The sequence below is a fragment of the Staurois parvus genome, unplaced genomic scaffold (genome assembly GCF_062004578.1).
Source record: "Staurois parvus isolate SC_StPar_1 unplaced genomic scaffold, SC_StPar_1.0 ptg000057l, whole genome shotgun sequence".
Classification (NCBI taxonomy): Eukaryota; Metazoa; Chordata; class Amphibia; order Anura; family Ranidae; genus Staurois; species Staurois parvus.
Genome location: NW_028317853.1, coordinates 2,442,309 through 2,456,017, shown reverse-complemented (window position 1 = coordinate 2,456,017; position 13,709 = coordinate 2,442,309).

Here is a 13,709-nt window from a genome sequence, read left to right as displayed (position 1 = left end):
CCTTCTCTCCTATTCTTGATCTACACCTCTTCCCTGGGTCAGCTGATAGCTTCCCATGGTTTCCAATACAATTTCTATGCAAATGATACACAAATCTGTCTCTCTACCTCTCAGCTCACCCCATCAGTTTCCTCATGTATTACTGATTTACTAACAGCTATTACCTTTTGCATCACTTGACCCTCCCTCTTAGATTGTAAGCTCTAACTAGCAGGGCCCTCTGATTCCTCTTGTACCAAATTGTATTGTAACTGTAATGTCTGCCTTCATTTTGTAAAGTTCTGCGCAAACTGTTGGCGCTATATAAAGCCTGTTTTATAATAACCACTTGCCCTTTTTGGAAAGGAATTTGATAAGAGGCATGGCAAATATTTAGCAGATATTTCTGGCACAGGGTTTTAAAAAAAAAAAGAATAGAAAAATACATTTTTGTTTTCTTTCTTTGTTTTCCAAAAACTTGTGGCAACAAATGAGATCTGCAAAATACTCACCATGCCCCTTAGAAAATATTTTTTCAAACACAAATTTAAAAAAAAAAAATACACTTTTTGGGATTTTAGTGCACAAAAACACAATATATTTCCACATTGTTTGATAAAGTATAAAAGATGATGTTATGCCGAGAAATAAATACCAAATATGACATGCTTTAAAATTGTGCACGCCCGTGCAACGCCGACAAACTACATAAATTTTTAATATCGATAGGCAATACAGGTCACCACTTTATATTTACACAGGAGGTCTAGTGCTAGAATTACTGCCCTGAATCTGACATTCGCAGTGATAACTCACACGCATGGTGCAATCTCTGTTTACACACTGACATGTGACCGAAGCTTGCTTTCGCCTTTGCGCGCGAGCACGTGAAGAAGGGGGCGTGGGTAATTTTTTTATTTTTTTTTTATATTTTTTTACACAGTCCCTTTCTTTTTTTTGGATCACTTTTATTGTTATCACAGGGGATGTAAATATCCCCTGTGATAGCAATAGGTACTCTTTTCTAAGAAATCTGGGGTCTGTTAGACTCTAGATCTCTTCTTTGCCCTTAAAGCATCTGATTCTACCAAGATCGGTGTGATCAGATGCTTTCCCAATTTAAAAATGACGTTGTTTGTATCCGGCAAAACGGCAATGATACAATGTTCGTAGTTTCTGGTTTCTTAGCCCATAGAGATGATTGGAGCCATTCTGGTCTCTGATCAGCTCTATTGTAAGCTGATGAAACTGCCGACTGCATTCTCCCATTCCCCTGTGGGACAGGAGAGCGCAAGAAAGCCGTGGAAGGGGAGGGCTGTCCCTTCCTGCTGCTTATAAAAATTATTCAGCAGGTAATTAGCCACTAGGATTGCTTTTACATGAAAGCTGACCACCAGCTGAAAACAATGATACCAGGATGATGCTTGTAGTTGCAGGCATCATCCCGGTATAACCACTCAAAGTCCAGTGATGTATCAGTACATTGGTGGTCCTTGTTGGGCATATACACTCACCAACCACTTTATTAGGTACACCTTGCTAGCGCCAAGAGCCATACCATTACACCACCACCACCAGCCTGAACCATTGATACAAGGCAGGATGGATTCATGCTTTCATGTTGTTTACACCAAATTCTACCATCTGAATGTTGCTGCTGAACCAGTCTGCCCATTCTCCTCTCACCTTTGACGTTAGCAAGGCATTTTCATCCACACAGCTGTCGATCTCTGGATATTTTCTCTTTTCAGGCCATATTCTGTAAACCCTAGAGATGGTTATGCGTGAAAATCCCAGTAGATCAGCAGTTGTTGAAATACTCAGACCAGCCTGTCTGGCACCAACAGCCATGCCGCCTTCAAAGTCACTTAAATCCCCTTTCTTCCCCATTCTGATGCTTGGTTTGAATTTCAACAAATCGTTTTCACCATGTCTAGATGCCTAAATGCATTGAGTTGCTGTCATGTGATTTGCTGATTAGAAATTTGTGTTACCAAGCAATTGAACAGGTGTACCTAATAAAGTGGCCGATGAGTGTATGTAACAGCTTAGAACATAGGCCTATGATGAAACGGGTCTGCGGACCAATATGACCGCAATTCATTCTTTTTTGCAATGCCCATGTTGAGAGTTATGCCCAAAAAAAGTTTTACATTCAGAAACTGTGATAGGTTTCCATGCGAATTGTCTGGATTTGGATGGTTGGTGAGGTATTGTTGTGCGTATTAATTGCTTTAGCACACAATCAATTGATACAAATTTTCTGTGAAAAACAGTGGAGAGGCTAAACACTAGTGTTGGCAGTGAGTGGGCCTGATCCAGCTAACACTGCATTTTTGGTGACACTGTACTAAGGAAGCACTAGTATAGTTCTGTTTGTGATTAATATATTGATCCATACAAACACTATACTAGTAATGGCGGTGATCAGCAGCGTATGGCTGACCCTGGCTGGGAGGGGCGCTAACATACTCTGACACTACCTGATGTTGCTTGTGGCAGTAATACAGTAATCAGTGAAACATTCTATATACTGACACTTTACTAATGTCACTGGCTGGGTGATGATGGGACGATCAAAAAGTGCTAATCCAATGTGTGTGTAAAATGTACTTCTTTTACTCAGTGTGGTATTCTCTCTTCTCTCCCTGGACTGACAGGGGGGGGGGGGGGGGGCAGCAAAACCAATTTCCAAAGGCAATGTCCATATAATTGTCAAAAATAGTCAAATGAAAAGGTCCATATATGAACTTTTTCAAACGTGCATAATTCACTATAAAGTCTAATATCCGGTGCTTCTTAATGAGATTTTTTCATGTGAAAAAACTTGCATGAACGTGCTCCCCCACCGGTTGTGCTCTCATCTCCAATATTTGACCAAGTCGTTAAGTAAGGTCACATAACGCTTGTGTCCCTTTAAATGGGCCAAAGTATGGATGGGATGGTATCTTACTGTTTGGGGTCCTCCTCCACTCAAACAATAGGCTCCCCTTCCATGGTGGTTAATATAGAGGAATGAATAAAATCATAGTGTATTATCCTTTAAAACCATTTTTTAATAAAAGTAATGCACTCACATATACTGTGTATATAAACTGCTTTGTGCACAAAATATGTCCTCCATATTTTTTTCTGTAGTGAAAATCCTAAAATTGCCAGCTGGTGTCAGTATGGACCCATCAAGCGTTGTGACGTCAAAGCCCCTCCCTTACACGTTACGCCACCAGTCATGTGGCTTCATCAGGGAGAATGATTGGACGACACGCCGCTCTCATGCTTTATATAGGGACGCTTCCGCACCATTTTGTTGAAGCCAGACACGGAGATCACATTGAGGTGATGCTCCATGCCTGTGCATTGTGCCGCTAGCTGCCACTCTTCAATAATAAATGATAGCCTAATAATACTTAATCCAAATTATCTCCATTCGGCATATGGGAGTATTTTGGCCCTGCTAAAAAACATAATAGACCTACTAAATCCGCCATCCGCCATTTTTTTGAAGTTTGCAGTACACAGAATAAATTACAATAACATACAATAAAATAGCATAGTTGTACATTAACAATAATGTACATAAAAATCAAAAAACGTAGCTTCATATATCAGACACCCCATTAATATATCAACATCGAGTTCACTGTTTGATATTATAATCATCCTGTCATTTGCCATTGGTTTATAAAGTGGCTTAGAGGAGCCATATTATTGAAGGCCCCCATGTGGTATATACAGTACAGTTACTTTATAACGATATATATTACTCTCAAAACAGTTTATAAACCATCAAATAACCATCCAATACTGCACTATTTATTATGTATCACTAAGATGAGAAGTTAATTAAATATATAAAATATAAAAGTGTGTAATGTGCTTATGCAAATTAAAACTATATTTTATTAAAATATTATTAAAATATTAATTATTACCAAAAAAAGAGAGAATATTATATATTTATTTGATTAAAATGTGATTAATGATTATGCATAAGATAAATTATCTATTGTTTCAAAATTCCTGTTAGTCTATGAAATGCAGACTCAATATTAATGAAAAAATATATTAATTAATATCCAGCAATATGTTGGGACCAGATATAAAACCAACTGCTCTGCATGTGGATATTATACATGAAGACATTATTTAACCATTTGCCTACAGGGCACTTATACCCCCTTCCTGCCCAGGCCAATGTTCAGCTTTCAGCGCTGTCACACTTTGAATGACAATTGCGCGGTCATGCAACATTGTACTCATATGAAATTTTTGTAATTTTTTTTAGACACATAGAGCTTTATTTTTATGGTATTTAATCACCTCTGGGTTTTTATTTTTTGCTAAACAAACCAAAAACAACTGAAAATTATGAAAAAAAAATGTTTTTTTTTAGTATTTGTTATACAATTTTGTAAATAAGTGATTTTTCTCCTTCACTGATGTGCGTTAATGAGGCTGCAGTGATGGGCACTGATAGGTGGCACTGATGGGCACTGATGAGGAGGCACTGATAGGTGGCACAGATGGGCATTGACAGGCATCATTGATGGCACTGAAAGGCAGCACTCATATATGGCACTGATAGGCGGCACTGACTGGCACTGATAGACGGCACTGACTGGCACTGATAGTTAGCCCTGATGCGAACTGATAGGCGGCACTGACTGGCACTGATAGGCGGTACTGATTTGCAGCACTGATATGTGGCACTGACTGGCATTGATAGGTGGCACTGACTGGCACTGATAGGTGGTACTTGAAGGTAGAGCTCAGATGGGCACTGATATGTGACATTGATGTGCACTGGTAGGCACTGATATTTGGCATTGATGAGGCACTAATGGGCACTGGCAGGTGGCATTCATGAGCACTGGCAGCTGGCATTGATGTGCACTGAGAGGTGGCACTGCTGGGGCTACACTGATCATCAGTGCCCTAATGATCAGTGTAGATGTCCCCTCTGAGGAATGCCGATTACTGTCTCTCCTCTCCTCACGAGCTGTCAGCGTGAGGAGAGAAATGCCAATAACCGGCATTTCCTTATTTACATGCGATCAGCTGTGATTGGACACAGCTGATCACATGACCGAGCCGACATCTTCGGCTCTTTCCGTTGATCCACTGTGTCCGAGGGACACAATGCATTACCAATCGTAGCGCTGCTCTCTCCTGGAGCCGCACACGCGTGGTTAGAGTGGGAGAACGTCATATGACGTCCTCCCAGAACGAGAGAACCACCTTGCATCCGTCATTTCCTTATATGGCAGGCGGGAGGTGGTTAAATAGTATAAGATGTGACCATAGGGACTCCATGAAAATATTGCCCATATTGCTATATATTACTAATAAAGCATGTTAAATCAAATTCCTTATTGAGACCCATCGAGGCCAGGGAATTAATTTCATATATTTATTTATGTTACTTATATAGCGCTGTCAATTTACACAGCGCTTTACATATATATTGTACATTCACATCAGTCCCTAACCCTCAAGGGGTGTACAATCTAAGGTCCCTAACTTACATACATACACATACTAGGGCCAATTTAGACAGGATCCAATTAACCTACCAGCATATCTTTGGAGGGTGGGAGGAAACCCACACAGGCACAGGGAGAGCATGCAAACACCAGGCAGGTGGTGCCCTGGCTGGGTTTCGAACCAATGACTCTAGTACTCCCAGGTAGAAGTGCTAACCATGTGCAGCCATATATCCATTTTGATTGCTTTTTCTAAGTTCCCTTACTTTGTTATCTCCTCTCCAGTGACTAGTGTGTTTCTCTATACCGCAGAATTCCAACAGACTAGCATCTTTGTTTTGTATGGTCCAGAAGTGTAATGATAGATGGTGATGTTTATACCCCCTATTGATATTATAAACTTATTCTTTTATTCTTTCTTTCATAGCTTTTTTTTTCTACCAGTATATAGGAGGTTGCAGGGGCATTTCAGGACATATACCACTCCTTTGGTCTCACAGGATATAAATTGTTTTATACTGTATTCTTTTCCTGTCCTAGGGTTTTGAAAAGATGATCTCTTTTTGGAATTATTTTTAACTTGACTGCAACTGTAGCATCTCCCACATGCAAATAATCCAGTTCCCTGGCATGCGCTCACACACCCAGAAATAGGAAGCTACATAAGGGTACCTCACTTTTCCCAGAGCTGCCGCTTGCCCGCACATTGTGGGCAGGCAGCAAGTAGAAAAAAAAAGAGCCTCACACTTTTTAATTCCCGATGCAATATTTTATTATATTTTTATAAACATTTGTTTAAATTTTTTAAAAAATACTTTCATCAGAGTAGTGCAATGTTACCAGAGTAACATTGTACTACTCTGGGGGGAGGTGATCAGGGATTTGTTTTTTTTTTTACACTTGGCATTGCAGGAGCAAAAAAGATGATTGTTCCTGCAATGCAGTGCTTGCTTTGAACTGTCATGAATGGGTTAAGTTCACGATTGTTCAAAATACAGTCATCTGTGATTGGTTTCAGCTGGTTACTTGGTACAGGGTGTTGTGATTGGCCCCATGTACTATGTGAGAGCTGTGGGTCAATCACAGCTCAACAGGAAGATAAGCAGAGCAGATTGATTCATGACAGCTTTGCTAACATTGTGATCATGTGACCTCCGGGTCCTGTTCACCGGGATCTGCATTCTGCTGCCACGCAGCGCCCTCCTGTGTTGATACAGCCAGAGCTTCGTACGGGAATGCCGCTTTGCCGGAAGCTGATAATAATAAAAATAACAACATTTGAGAACAAGTTCAGTTACTACTTGCTATACCTTGAACAAAACACATAAATACTTCCATAGAATTCAACTCAGACTCTGTTTATGCATTGGATCATCAAAACCAATTTAATAGCATCCTTCAGGTATGCTTCGTCAAAGCTGCCCTCCTCAGTTCGGGGCATCTAGTAGACAACTGTAAAAGAGCACATAGGAGGGCACACATGCATAGTGCATTATCCAAAGTTTACTGTATAAAACAAAATATACAGCCAAATGGATACTCACAAATATGAATGTACACAGGCATTGTATGACACCAAATCTCAATCCTGATGTATTTTGGAGGACACACCCCCTTCTATAGGGAGCTCTTTAGAAGGAGGTGCGTCCCCCGAAACGCGTCACCATGACACTACAGTGTCACTATGTATTTGGCAATGCTATTCCCACACTGAATTGAGATTTTATGTCATACCTGTCATGCCTATATACATTTATTATTGTGAGTATCCATTTGGCTGTATGTTTGTTTAATACAATAAACCTTTGGTAATGAACTAGGTGTGTGCACCCTCCTGTGTGCTCTATTAGCTGTACCTTGACCTGAATAAATGAGAACCTTCACTGACAACAGTATTTTTATAGGCAGCCTGCATTATTTTGTTTTCTCTTAGCTCTTAGACTTAGGATTGGAATCAGTTTTTCTGATAGATCCTAACCAAACTTCAGCTAACAATTTTATTTTAGATAGTGGGGAAGTGTTGGAAATCCTGTGTCGGTTGTTTTACTGCTGTTATATCATTTCTGCTCTGCACTGTCAGAAGATTTCCAAAATGTAGTAACAATATAAACTTTTTTGTAGGACTTCACTAGAACCTTGACATATTGTCACCTGCTAAACAAATTTTTTAGGGTTCAGTGAGAAGAATGGTCCTTACATTGGTGGCCAGTGGGGAAAATGCTCCTCTTACAGCACTGGTTAGAATACCACTCTTACAGACAGCTAAAGAGATCATTGGTATCATGCAGCTAATTCTGCCAAGTGGGACTATGCAAGCACCATTAGTAACTTTTGGAAGAACCTTATGATTCCACAGAACCCTGATTGGGGAATGGCCAGGTTAAAATCTTTCATATTTTCTTTCCCTGTTGGGTAGGTTTTCCTTTACTGGTGGTGGGAGTTAGGCAGAACAAGGAAGTGTAATGGAATCTCATCAAATGGAGACAATTGTATCGTACTTAATTTCTTTAGTCTGCTTTTACCTGCACAGATTGTTGGGCAAAAGTCAAATGAAATAGAACCCCATGACACGTGCATTTTTTATTAATACTTTCCATATGTATAAATGCCTTACATTGTATAACAAATCTGTGACTAAAGAAACATTCTCCAGTTGATAAGTAGATGCTTCTATTGGTGAAATGAGTAGGAAAGAGAACAGTTCTTTTGGCATGGGGCCTTAGTAGGACATAAAGAAGCTGCAGGCCCAGCAGTTTTTCAAAAACGAGTGTAACTTCTTATTTTCAAAAGGCCCTATTTACACTTCTGCCTCAAGTGTGAACGGAACCTTAATATTGTTTGTTGGTCTATGTTGACAGATATTTGTAAGCAGGCATTGCCTTGGGATTACTATCAGTTGGGTTTGTTCATGCCAGACATCCCAAACATAAACAGTGTTGGCCGAGAAGACCTGAGGCCTACAGCCTACATCACAAAATAGATATTTGGAAGTCTAGAGATAAAGGAAAATTAGGGGCAGGCAGCCACTATGTTTCTTGATAAACATTTTATATGTTATGGTGAGCAGTTCATGGCTTTAATTTGCCCTTGCTTCTACTTGAAGCCACAACGCCACAACAAGTTAAGGGTCATTTGCTGCGTATGTCATCGCAGCTACTTGCTATTTGAAGAACGAATGACAAAAAAGAGCAATTTAACATGGCCTAATAATGTTTACTGGAGGGGCAAAGTTTTATTTGAAATGTAAAGTGGAGTGTTGATGGTTGCTCATTCCTTGTCTATGGTCACATAGCTGACATGGTGCTTCGAGCTGTGTTGTGTTTACACCTGTCTGGTCAACTTGTTTGATGTAGAGGGCTCCCATGGTGAAAGAATAGGACATTTTGTCTTTCTTAGTTGTCTGTTTGTTTATATATCTTTTTAAATAGCCCCCACAATACCCCTCCTTGCCTGCTAGCACTAGGAACCTCTGTTCTCCCTATCTCACCCATGTAAATGGCCTATATGTCTATAGCCTACAGTTATAGCTGCCACTGCCTGACAAGCCAGAATAAAAAGAGATAAGCTAAGAAGTACACATTAACACTGAGACAGTATAGACCATACATTAATTAGCACAAGACGAAAAAATGCTTTATATACTCTGTCATTGTAATTTTCTAGGCCTGCGTTAACTAGCTCTCTTATGGTCAAAAAAACATGCTGAGAAGGTAAACCATACAAAATGTAGTGTATAAAAACTAAAGAAAGAACATATATTTTAAAACTGTGATTAGGAAAAAATGGGACCTTGGGATAGTGAAACAATTACACCTGGACCTTTGGCCTTATCCCAAAGCCGTGCATTCAAAATGGCTTAAAAAGCTATCCATTGCTTTATTTATATGACCAGTTAAAGCATACGAAATGATTTACTATATGAGTGTATCCACATTAGACTATAAACTACAAGGAAACAGGGATAGACAGGCAGTCTTGCGTCTGTTTTTTTTTTTTGGATTGAATATAGTTCTGATCAATCATTTTAGTGGGGTTTTTCTTTTGTTATTTCTCCATTTTTAGATACAAACTAAGGGACCAAAATATCACTTATGAGAAATTAACAGTTTACTTCTGCAATGTATTAAGCAGAGAGCTGGAACATGTCCTATGCAGGCTGTGCCCATCATTGAGGATGCTTAACCTAACTGTTCAGAAGTGGCTTTGAAAAGGATGAGATAAGCAACAATGAATGGGTAGCAGTATCCTTCATCCTCAGGAATGTGGCTTCCTTTGGCCTCAGGCAATGCTGTCATAGGATCACAGGCTGCTCACCTCTTCTGTGTAACAGGTGCAGCTCTGGCTGAGATGAGAACAAGATATACTGAGTGCCTGCAGTCATCTAGGGATGATGTGGGTCTCCAACTAATAGGAACAAATATTTTCTAGTGCTAGTTTGAAATTGCAAGGAGAGTTCAGACTAAAGGAGCCCACATATATTAAATGACAGTCTTCCAATCTGGCTGCATTGGATGGTTTTTAAACGCATGTTCTTAGACAGGTTAATTTGGTTTTTGATAGTTGGCTAACAAGCTGGCAGTTTGAACTGGCTTTCTTATGCCCCTCTTTTGATAAGTTATACTTATCCATGTTCCTTGCTGACAATAGCCATTATTAGACTGGGGTAGGCTGGCAAGTTGAACTGGATAGTCCTATTTTTTACTTTGTGACGCCTTCCATGTTCACTGTTTAAAAAGCCAGTTATAGACCTGGGTAGGTGACCAGCTTTTTCTTTGTATATTAATTTTGGAGGTTCAGTGGGTGCATTGGACACCCTGGCTGCCGTTGTGCTACATGCTGGGTGTCAGGTGCGCTCCCATGACCTTAATGAGGGGTGGGCTCCCTCAGGTTCACCTGCCCTTGTTTTTATCCATTTAAATGCATGTGCCTCCATTGTGAGGACTCTCAAGATTTATAGAGTTAGGACCACAGATACTCAGGGTGCCATGATGTGGCTCTGTGGCTTACGTATGTATTTGCAAATGTGTGCTAACTAAACCCCTGTTTTTAAACGCATGTTCTTAGACAGGTTAATTTGGTTTTTGATAGTTGGCTAACTGCTGGCAGTTTGAACTGGCTTTCTTATCCCCCTCTTTTGATAAGTTATACTTATCCATGTTCCTTGCTGACAATAGCCATTATTAGACTGGGGTAGGCTGGCAAGTTGAACTGGATAGTCCTATTTTTTTACTTTTTTCACTGTTTAAAAAGCCAGTTATAGACCTGGGTAGGTGACCAGTTTTTTCTTTGTGGTTATCCAATGTCTAGGATAGGGTTGCCACCCAGGGGCGAACTGCCCATTTAGAAACTCCGGCAGTGCCCGAGGCCCGGGGTCAGTAGGGGGCCCCTGAGATGCCCCTGGTACCTTTTTCATAGGCTTTTTTGAGTTTGGGCAAGGACACAGGGGCCCCATGATCCCCTATTGCCCGGGGGCCCCATGAGTTGTCAGTCCGCCCCTGTTGCCACCTCATCCATTTAAACCTGAACACATTTGAATTACACAGATTCTGAGGCTAATTTAATGCAGATAAGGCATCAAGTGAGTTTAATTACCAACTTAATCAGCTACAGAACCTGTGTAATTAATATGTGTTCGGTTTAAAAGGGATGAGGTGGCAACCCTAATCTAGGAGCTCTATGAGAGTCTTGGGCAAGCACTGGCTGATAGCTATTAGGGTTGATTTACTAAAAATGGAATATATATAGTTTTACACAATTTCATTGTATACACAGTTTCATAGTATTGTATATGTATATTAGCACTATTGTGGTTTAAGCACCTTATTGGTTTATTTGGGATTTAGTCACGGGGAGGATGTATATAATTGCCAGCCCACGGGGCATTACAGCACATGCACATTTGTGGGGACTCTTTGTGTAGTAGGGAGTGCATTCATTTGTTTAATTAATTATTTAAAGTAGTTTTTGGGAAAGGCAGCGCAGCAATTTTCATGTTTGCACTCACACATTTGTTCACTGGTACACAATTGTGATTTTGCTAGCAGCAGCCAGTCTAATAGATCAGTCCTCTGTGCAGGTTATACTCACACACAAGGCATCAAGTGAGTTTAATTACCAGCTTAATCAGCCACAGAACTTGTGCAATTAATATGTGTTCGGTTTAAAAGGGATGAGGTGGCAACCCTAATCTAGGAGCTCTATGACAGTCTTGGACAAGCACTGGCTGATAGCTATTAGGCTACGTTCACACTAGCTTTGTCAGCAGGTGTCAGACAGGCGTTTGGGAAGCGTTTTTAATGCTTCTCAAATGCCTATGAAAATTCTGCACATGGCAGCACACAGTGCTGTTCACACTGAAGCGATAGCATCGCGTCGCGGAAAAACTGACGCCCCATGTCAAGTCAGGAGGAGTTGAAGCCTCCCATTCAAGTCTATGGTGCCGCTCCTGGCAGGCGTTTGCGAGGTGTTTGTGCCGCTCCTGGCAGGCGTTTGCGAGGTGTTTGTGCCGCTCCTGGCAGGCGTTTGCGAGGTGTTTGTGCCGCTCCTGGCAGGCGTTTGCGAGGTGTTTGTGGTGCATTAATGCTATTTAATTTCATTATAGGCGTTTGTGGTGCAGTTTTAATGCTTGAAAAACGCCTATCAAATGCCTCAAAATCAGGCATATGGCTGTCTATCGCCTGTCAAACGCTATAGGGGCATTTGGCAAGAGTTAAAAATAAGTCAAGTGTGAATGAGCCCTTAGGGTTGATTTACTAAAACTGGAGGGTGCACAATCTGGTGCAGCTGTGCATAGAAACCAATCAGCTTCTTAGATTGTAAGCTCTTACGAGCAGGGCCCTCTTAATAATAATAAAAATAAGCTTCTAGGTTTTATTGCTAAAGTGTAATTGAACAACCTTGAGTTTAGAAGCCGATTGGCTACCATGCACAAGTGCACCGTTATATCTTTTTCTTTTTGCACTGCTGCAGTTGGCTTCTCCAGCACTGCCTTGTCATCCATTCACAGATCTATTCATGCAGATCTGTGAATGGAAGACTAGAAGTCTCATGTGCCACCACAGCAAAGGGACTCAATTCTATAAATTAGGCACAAGCACAGGGATGTCACTGCACTTGTAGACCAAAGTTTACTTCCTCCAACTCCTTAAAGTGACTCTAAAGCACGGGTGTCAAACCGGCAGCCCTCCAGCTGTTGCCAAACTACAAGTCCCAAGAGGCATTGCAAGATTGACAGTTACAAGCAGGGGTGGACTGACAACTCATGGGGCCCCCGGGAAATAGGGGATCATGGGGCCCCTGTGTTCTTGCCCAAACTCAAAAAAGCCTATGAAAAAGGTAGCAGGGGAATCTCATGGGGCCCCCTACTGACCCCGGGCCCTCGGGCAGTGCCTGAGTTTCCAAATGGTCAGTCCGCCCCTGGTTACAAGCATGACTCACAAAGGCAAACTCATGATGGGACTTGTAGTTTCGCAACAGCTGGAGGGCAACCAGTTTGACACCCCTGCTCTAAAGGAACATTTTTTTAAAAATAACAAGCATGTCATATTTACCTGCTCCATGCAATGATTTTGCACAGAGCAGCCCCAATCCTCCTTTTCTTGGGACCCCCACTAGTGCTTATGGCATCTTCCCCTGCTAATTGCCCATTATAGCAAATCACTTGTTATTGGGGCACTCGTGTGAGCTTGGTCCAGGGTCTGCTCCTGGCTCATCCACACCCCCATGCTCTCCTCACTGGCTGTGATTGACGGCAGCAGGAGCCAGACCAATGAGAAGAGAGAGAGATCCAAGAGAGGTGCTGCTCTCATGTACATCGCTGGATCGAAATCGGGCTCAGGTAAGTAGTTAGGGGGAGCTCCTTACAGAATGTTTCTTTTTACCTAAGACTAGGTTCACATCTATGCAGTTTGCATTCTATCCATTTCTGCAGTGCTTTTTGCGGTGCGTTTTGCATTTTTGCACATGTTTTTGATGCATTTTTTTTTGGCCAACCTGTTGCTGGGCAGGTTAAAAAAATCAAAAACGCATTATAAATGCAACACAACATGCATCCAAAATACAGTACTTGCTTTTTATATGCGGTTCCATTGAATCGGTTCGCATGTGTGAAGTATGAATACTTATCAGATCCGATTCTAGTGCGGACCCAAAAAAGGGTCCTGCACCTTTTTGGTGCGGGTGCAGTGTGATTTGAGCCATACAGAATGTATGGCTCCAATCGCACTGCACAAAAAACGCATGTGACTT